At 46.5% G+C, this 8,899-nt stretch overlaps 1 protein-coding gene across 1 annotated transcript in view; it reads right to left on the bottom strand.

Moving 5' to 3' along the window:
• The window catches only part of pak1 (p21 protein (Cdc42/Rac)-activated kinase 1), a 43,045-nt gene extending 35,428 nt beyond the window's left edge, over positions 1-7,617 (bottom strand). The window contains exons 1-2 of the mRNA XM_076282025.1: positions 7,528-7,617; positions 1,081-1,137 (exon numbers count right to left, since the gene is read on the bottom strand). The gene's annotated coding sequence lies outside the window, so the exon portion shown is untranslated. The remainder of the gene's footprint in view (positions 1-1,080; positions 1,138-7,527) is intronic.
• Positions 7,618-8,899: the final 1,282 nt, after the last annotated feature.

The raw sequence follows: 8,899 nt of genomic DNA, 5'->3' as shown, positions 1-8,899 counted from the left end.
CACACACACACACACACAAACACACACAAATAGACAAGTACACGTACACACACACACACACTCACACACACACGCAGACACACACAGACACACACACACACACACAAATAGACAAATACAGACAAACAGACAAACACACACACACACACACACACACACACACACACACACACACACACACACACACACACACACACACACACACCTCCTGCCAGGCACTCAGTCCAAAGTAAACTAGATGAGGGACGGAACGCCTGCTGGTGAGCTCATCACTGAACCACTCCGCTCATATGATAACTATTAAAGCCATGGCCAGAGAGATAGGGGAGGAGAACATAGGGAGGGGGGCCAGAGGAGAGTGACACATATTACAGTGAACTCTCCCTCTGTGTACACCTGGCACCACATGGACTCTTCCCATACAGGCCATATAAGAATGTCTGACAGTGTGTGTGTGTGTGTGTGTGTGTGTGTGTATGTATGTATGGGTGTGTGAGGCAGCACTCCATCTCCCAGCTGTCTGTCTCCACCCACACCCTCCCGGCAGAGGAGGCAGCAGCAGCAGCAGCACACCCGCTGTCCCCATCAGTGGAGGCAGCAGCTAGCGCTAAATAATGCAGGCAGCTGAGGATGCCGGGGGCCCCCTCCTGAGCTGCTCCACCCTGGCACAGACGCACAGAGCCTGGGAGCAGGAGAAGGGGTAGGGGTAGGAGCAGGGGTAGGAGTAAGAGCAGAGGTAGGGGTAGGAGTAGGGGTAGGAGTAGTAGTAGGGGGAGGGGGAGGGAGAGGAAGCCAAAGACCAGGAGCTCTACTCAAGAGCAAGAGGAGCCCGTCTGACTCACTTTTACCGTCAGCACCATAAACCAACCACAGAGGGAAGTGGTCAATAAGATCCACGCCACGTCCTCATAGATCACAGAATGCTTCCACAAATATATGCACACACACACACCACACACACACACACACACACACACACACACACACACACACACACACACACACACACACACACACACACACACACACACACACACACACACACACACAGAGTATGCTGATAAGTGAATAGGAGCTTACCTGTATTTCTGTGTGGAGGGGGAGGGGGCAGTCGTCAGTGCCGAGCGAGAGGGCCTGCTGAGAGAGAAGGAGCAGAGAGTTGGTCTGAGGTCTGACAGCTGCAAGGGCTCCTGAGCAGAGCAGGGCCGGTCAGCCAGGCAGACGGCCCTTCACGCTCAGATACTCCCAGCCCTCCTTTTTGCCTATTTAGGGCTGCCTGGACATGGAAATGTCACAGAGGGAACTCGTCTGCTGGCTTCGTTTGCCTCAAGATATCCTGTCAGAATTACAGTTGGGTGACTTTTCATCAAAGAGGCCGAGATACTAACGAATTAAGATTTGACGGCTTTTGGTTACTAACAACTGGGACATCACTGACAACAATCAAATCTCTAAATCTTCTTTCCATGGCTTTAAATGGAGGAAATCCCCCCAAGTTTGAAACTGTGTGTGTGTGTGTGTGCGTGTGTATGTGTGTGTGTGTGTGTGTGTGTGCGCTTCTATGTGTGTGGTCACTAGTTATCGGAGCGTGTGGGTATAAACCAACAGCAAAGCTGTAAGAGGATGAGGAAGAGGGGATTGCAAGTGAGTGGGAAGAGGGAAACACAGCGATTTCCCCTTCAGCTGTGCAATCACTCGCACCTTGGTGTGACTTCAGATCTGTGGTCTGCAGGGGCCAAAAGACCTTTGGTATAGCACACACACACACACACACACACACACATACACACACACACACACAAACACACATACTCCCTCTCCAACCCCTAGCAGTCTCAAGCACACACAATCCCCAAAACCCAACGGTCAACCTACACACACACACACACCCGCCCTGCTCACAATAGCCGGCCATTACCTCACTGCATAGCAGCTGAGTGAGCGAGTGTGTTAAACCCTGACCCAGATGGATTCCCCCCCGTCCGCCTGACTGATTCCAGCAGACACCACCCTGCCTGCCCGCTCCCTCGCCGCCGCTCTCGTCTCGGGTCCCGCAGAGCTCCGTGGCCGGTAACGTTAGATCCCAGCGACGTGGCGTGGCCCAGCGCGGTGCGGTACGGCAGGGGCGGGCGTGCCGGAGGTGTTAATGAGCTCCAGGGGGCAGAGGCTGCCAGATTCTTTAGAAGGGGTTAAGCCCTGGTGATTACAGCTCAATGTTGGGTCACATTAGACCTGAGACACATTACACATCTTGACATCACCTCCAGCCAGAAAGCATGTCAGATGTAACAGCTAACCTTCCAGAGTGGCAGGGGGAAGCTAATTGTACGATTTACTCAGAACTGATCATAGTTTCAGGCACAGTGTTTCACCTGCTGTAGTGTAGGATTGTTGAAATAAGGAGAATAAATTAACTGTATCCAATACATTTCTTTATCTACTCCATGACTGATGCATGACGATGAAAGCATATCCTCTCACAAAGCAACACGCAGGCTATCAAAAGTGCAAAGCATGCATGCAAGAGTATTAAAAGCTCTCAGGCAGATCCAGAATACCATACTTAAAAGTTATACCTGGAGATATCAGCAGATTTTTGTAGATAACCATTTTGGAATTATAGCTGACATTTCACAAAATGCCTAAACTTAGAACTGGACCAACAACTTAGCAGTCTGATGGTGGCAGATGGCACCTGGTGGAGGGAAATCTGCTTTACACTTTTCTCTGTCACCTTTTAATCCACAACATAGAGGAAGGCATTTTTCCATCCGAAAACAGGCTAGTTCGGACCTCAGTTGTTACAAGGCATTCTTAGCCTCGTTGCTATAAGTTACAAACAAGGTTGGCAGGACTACAGGACTGACGGTCAGGGACATTCAGAGTAATTTCCCTGAAATCTTCATGCTTTCCTCAGTAATGCACTGGTTTGAATGGTGGCTGGGATTCAAAATGTCGAGGAACGTTCTGGGTCTGGTAGGCTATTACACAGACATAATACAAAATCTCTATTCCTCTGAATCTCGTCCTGAGTCTCCTCCTGGTCAGGCTGCCTAAAGGGACCATTTCCCCTTTTTAGGTTCCCCACCAAAGAATCTACAGAAACAATGTAGTTTCACCACCATCATTAACATAAAGCAGACAACAATTGTGTATGGTCACGCTTGTGGACTGGCTTTAATAAAGCGAAAGCCTGAATTAGACTGGCCTTTAATATTGCATGGGGGAATACAAGCATTAGCAGAAATGACTGAAAAGCCACTACGGTTAGATAAGCTAAGCCAAGCTAACCGCGGAGCAGCAAGAAAACACAGACGGCGAGATTCTTTGTGTGGTTTGATGATTACTATAAACAGGGCAGGGGGAGATCAAATGTTGTGTTTGGGGTAAAGGGATAACATTTCAGATAGTTAGTCTCCGTCTCATTCCTTCCTATCCACTGTGTCGGGTCTTTCTGATCCAACTGTACCAAAACACACTGGCCACCCTGAGGGACTTGAGTGACTAACTCAAGAGATGGAGAGAGGGGGAGACAGAAGAGGAGAAGAGGAGAAACATGGAGATATTTATAGTTGATAGTATTATAGTTGCTTCACTAGTCGGGCTGCCACTGACGACAGAGTCCCCTTGTCTTCTGAAGAGGCGAGAGAGAGAGAGAGAGAGAGAGAAATAAAATGATGGCACATGCAAACTGGAGGAAGAGGAGACCCAAGGGGAGGAGAGGAGGGATGCAGAAAGACAGCAAAATAACAAATGTAGAAGAGATGGAGACAAGAGAGTGGGTGAGAGAGAGTGTGTGTGTGAGAGAGAGAGAGAGAGAGAGAGAGAGAGAGAGAGAGAGAGAGAGAGAGAGAGAGAGAGAGCGCGCGAGTGGGAGAGAGAGTGATAAAGAGAAAGAGCGAGTGGAAGAGAGTGAGAGTGAGTGAGTGGGAGAGAGATTAGCTTTATGTGAGGCAGAGCAGACAGACTCGCTTCCACTCAGGAGACGCGTCCTGAGAGTCCACCTCGGAGATGCTGATGCAGGGCGACACGGGTTGCGTAATTTTCTTCCACCCCGAGTGAGTCCCTCACACAGCAGCACAGCAGGGGAGAGGCAGGAGAGCAGAGAGGAGCAGAGAAGAGAGGACAGGAGAAGAGAGGAGAGGAGAGAGGAGAGAGGAGAGGAGAGAAGAGGAGAGCACAGCAGAGGCCTGGGTGAGGCAGAGGATCACTGCATAGTCTACACCAAAGCAAAGCTCTGCAGGAATGGTGAGCATGAAAACAGCCCAACCAAGACAGTCACTGACAACAGAACAGAGGGCATCTAAGCAGCAGCACAGCATCCTGGAGATGTGCTGTGAGGATGCATCCATGTCCTGCTCTGACCAAATACATGATACTGCAGGGAACTGAACTACGCATCTTCATCAGTATACTGCATCTCCTATTATTCCCCATCACACACATGCAAATCAATTGTGCACCCATATATGCATTTTATGGCAGAAGCATGAGGGTGGTACTATCCTCCAAACATTGATTGACGTCTACAGGGTAATAGAGGGCTAAGAAGCCTGCATACCTCTGGAAAGGGTAGAAAAGAGGTGAAGGGCTGCAGGTCATTCTCACTGTGAGAGTTGCAGGGTAGATTTGGATAAGTAAGGAAAGCAGCTTAACTGCCAACTAACACACTTAAAAAAATACACAAGAATTCTCAAACACGGATCAGAACTGAGGGTCTTTCTGCACACTCTGGGTGTCTGCCACAGAAACACTCTGCCAGTCATTCACACAGAGCCCTCAGACATTAGCGTCTTAACTGTCACTAAAGACACAGCCAGAGAATCTCTCCCTGCAACCACATATCTCTCTATTCTGTCTCTGCCTTTTAAGTCTATTCTATGTATAATAATAGCCGCTGGCTCTTAGAGGGATACTGGAGAGCCCAAAGCATTCCTTTATAACAAGTTTAGATATCCTGATAGGAATTCCACCAAAAACAATATGGAGATTTCTAAAGTTGTTTTTACTGATAAAACCTACCCACTTACACATAGCCTCATAAAACCATAACAGCAATGGAGTGAAGGACAAAAAGACGACAATGAGTGTGTGTGTTAGATAGATAGAGAGAGAGAGAAAGATATATATATATATATATATATATAGAGAGAGAGAGAGAGAGAGAGAGAGAGAGACAGAGAGAGAGAGAGAGAGAGAGAGAGAGAGAGAGAGAATCACAGGACACAGAGAAGGTCCAAACCTTTCTTTATGTTACCACACCGAATATAAAACAGTGTGTGAGATAGAATGCCAGCCCCATCTGTAGCTCTCCACCCAGGTCGGGGCCCCAAGGCTGCTATAGAGTCCACACTACTCCTTGCGCCAAGTGCACATCTGGAGGGGGTGTGAGTGGGTGGGTGAGTAAGTAGTCCGGCTTTCTCTGCAACCTTGTTTGGTGATATCAGCATATGGTTGACTTATGGGTCTTGAGGGGCCACCTCAATACCAATATCCCACTCACCCACTAAATACCCGCCCCAGGGTAAACCATCAAGCGCTTCATCATGTCACCTCAGAGAGGGATGCTGCAACCAACATGAGATGTAGCCGGACTGGATGTCATGTGGAAACAGACAAGCCATATACTCAACTCAACTGAGCAACTTGCAAGAGGTGCTGCATAGGAACGCAAAGTGCCCTCAGAAAAAGGGACAACTTTGTTTCCTTATATGAAGGATAGACATCCACAAGAAACGTCTACACATCTAAAATAGATGATCATTGTCAAATAAAAGATCATTGTCAAATTATTTTGACAATCACATTTTTTTCAGACCTCCATTGGTTGGTAAATCTTCACATTATAAAGGTTAGGCTATAAAGGATGGACAAACTATAAGTCTAACGCCATTACAGACCCCTTATTGAACTTCCTCCTCATGTTTATGGTTAGCTTAGGAGACTAATCAATAAAATCACGTCATTTTTATTCAGATTAAAAAACATAAAAAATATCTGAAGCTCAAAGGTCAGCGACGCGGCGACGCGCCGTTTTAATTACTTGTACAGTGACCAGTAGACACCTGGCTTCAAACACAGGAGCATACTGTTGAAATTGTAAAACACTGCGTCGTTATATAAGTTAATACACACCAAGTTGGCACCACGGTCAAGCTGCCTAAATGACAGTTAGGCGCAACAATGCCGCATCCAATGCTTGTTTGCCACCTACTTCGTCTATTGCGGTGTCGGGGCATGTGTCTAGGCAGAGGATACTGCCATAAGTCTAATCAACTTAGCACAGCTCCCCAAGCCTCCCAAGTCGTTTATCTTCTTCCGACCGCAAAATGATAATTCAACAATTATAGCAATTCGCAACCTAAAAAGTGGGTGAAGGCTGGTGGTCTGTGTTGCTCATAGCGACAGACCACAGCCTTCCCGTAGTAGTAAATGACAACATATATTTAATGACAACATATGAGTTATTAACCAAATCCATTTTATTCTGGTGTATCTGCAATAATAGCCTACGTAGGCTATCGTTTTGCGCCGTTCCAGTGAGCTCAAAGCATGCTAATGTTGGTTATAATCCTTTAACTTCGGGACTTCGTCACGGGATGAATGTGGCATGCATGAGGTGTCATCCCATTTTTGAGAGGGGTGACAACCTACAGCAAGCGCACCCATTCTGCCGGGGCAGCGGCACACATTTAGCGAACAGGCATTCCATGGCAAAAGCGCGCATCAATAATTGTATGCGGTTAAGCAAGTTAGGGGCAGTTACTTCTGTAAATTTCATATAACCAAATCTGTGATAAATCGGATACATTACAGGCAGAAGGTAAATAGACAAGACATCTTATAAACCATTAATTACGCTTCGCCTAAACAGGTCTGCGCTGAGACAAAAGGTTTGCCTTACGAACATGAAAAGTAGCCTATAATTTTGTGTCCAGCCGTTTATTTCTTTACAGTGATATAAATGCAAAGTACAGAAGGACACAATCGAATGAATAAAAACAATGCACAAAATATGACCTATGGGTTGGAACCATGGTCCATAGGTTTTGGCGATGGTTTTATAACATCCGTGAGAAATCCTCACCAAAAAATAGTTCAGTGTCGATCAGACGCGGAGAACATATAATTCCCTATCAGACGCATGCATGATATCTACAGTCAGACAGACTACTTTAACACCGCCGTCACAAATAGACTACAGGGTGTCTTCACTGTAGGCGACTGGTCGGGAGAATACCTATCTGTCACCACCAAATAGGCATCCGCTTGTCTCACAATTAAACTCGACAAAATCAGCGATGAGTAGTAGGCCTATGTAATTTCATACTGATAAACATATTCTATAAGCTACAGTAACTAAACAGGTCTGATAAGATACAGCTCTCCTCACAGAGCATGGACATGCCCTATTCAATTCTATGCGGCTCGTGTGACAGTCTCCCGTTAAAATTCGAGAAGAGACAGTCGGGTCACTGGGTGCTATGTCGGAGACTGAGAAATGAACGAGTGTTCTCACGCGCTTACCTCTTGTCTTGTCCCCGTGGAAAAAAATCCCAGTTGAAATTCCCTTTCTAACGTTCATGCACGCATTCATTCGTTCTAGTTGCACTGCCCAGCTCTCCCTATTCTTTGCCACAAACTTAGCTATACCCCGCTATTGTGAGACGCAATCAAACATGCTACATAGCAACGCCCGCCCACTATGCAGAGTGCCAATGTGCCAATGGTCACCTCTGAATTCGGCCTCTCAACTATTGATGTGGACCACAGTCCGTCTCACCGGGAGGGCGGCTACCAGGTCGGGGAAGGCGGGTCCAAACCATATAAGATTTAATGAGTTAACAATTTCATTGCTGATCAGGCAGACATGGCTATAATGACGTTGTCTGAGTGACGTCAGTGACATATAGAGTGGCCATGACCAAAGTCATAGCCTCCAAAATATACAAGAAGTCTAGTCTAGGTTAAAAAAAATGCAAGTAAGGAAATGCAGTCCAAAGAAAAGCCTTTGGGGCATACCACTCAATCTATCTTGTATTCCGATGTATTCAGTCTAACATTAATCTGTATCAGTGTACTCAATTTACACAACCTACTAATACAGGCAGGAAAACTGTGGCACCTTATCTTTGGTATTTACCCAACCGGTGAATATCATTCACACACACACACACACACACACACACACACACACACACACACACACACACACACACACACACACACAAAACCAGGCCCATATAATTTAAGAGGAGTCTGCTGACCCCTGCTGGCTAAAAACGTTGCTGTGAAATAAATGTCTGGGGCGCATGGTGCCAGTAGCCTGCATTTAAGGCGTGTGCAAATAAAACTTTGCTAGACAATCGTGGGCGAAAAAGCGTAATGTGCATAATTAAAACGGTTGCACGTATCTCTTTATTTTTTACTGTAGCCTTCTTATCATAGGTGTGTTTTAGGCGTAGCAATACACAAATCAAAGTACCTTCATTGCCTTTAAAAGCCATGGCGGATTTGCCACATAGAAAAAAGAATGCTTCTCTGCAGAAGGAATGGATCATCTATGTTATCTTAGTGTACACAATAATAATCTACACTGTAATTTCGTATATATTTATATATTTTCAATCTCAAACAGAATGTAGCCTATGCGTTTTGTGCACTTCTGTGCAAAAAGTTCTGAGACTACCAATTACTACCGCCCCCCAGCACAAGATCCTGGGCCCCTGCATAGGCAGTCCTGATGGGCCCCCATGTTCCTCAACCCAGGTAAAATAAAATATATTCCAGTCTTTTCAAGGGCCCTCTCCCCTTGGGACCCTATAATCAGTAGTGGTTTTACCCCAAGTCCGATGCCCCTGCCGCTCCCCTTGACGTAGTCACCTTCTGCAGAACACCT

Source organism: Alosa pseudoharengus, unplaced genomic scaffold (assembly GCF_046254945.1).
Source record: "Alosa pseudoharengus isolate Yale_2024_CS ecotype anadromous, Long Island Sound unplaced genomic scaffold, YU_APseudo_1.1 YU_APseudo_1.1_scf_13, whole genome shotgun sequence".
NCBI classification, from domain to species: Eukaryota; Metazoa; Chordata; class Actinopteri; order Clupeiformes; family Clupeidae; genus Alosa; species Alosa pseudoharengus.
Note: the sequence above shows the minus strand (reverse complement) of the source record. Positions and strands in the feature narration are given on the sequence as shown.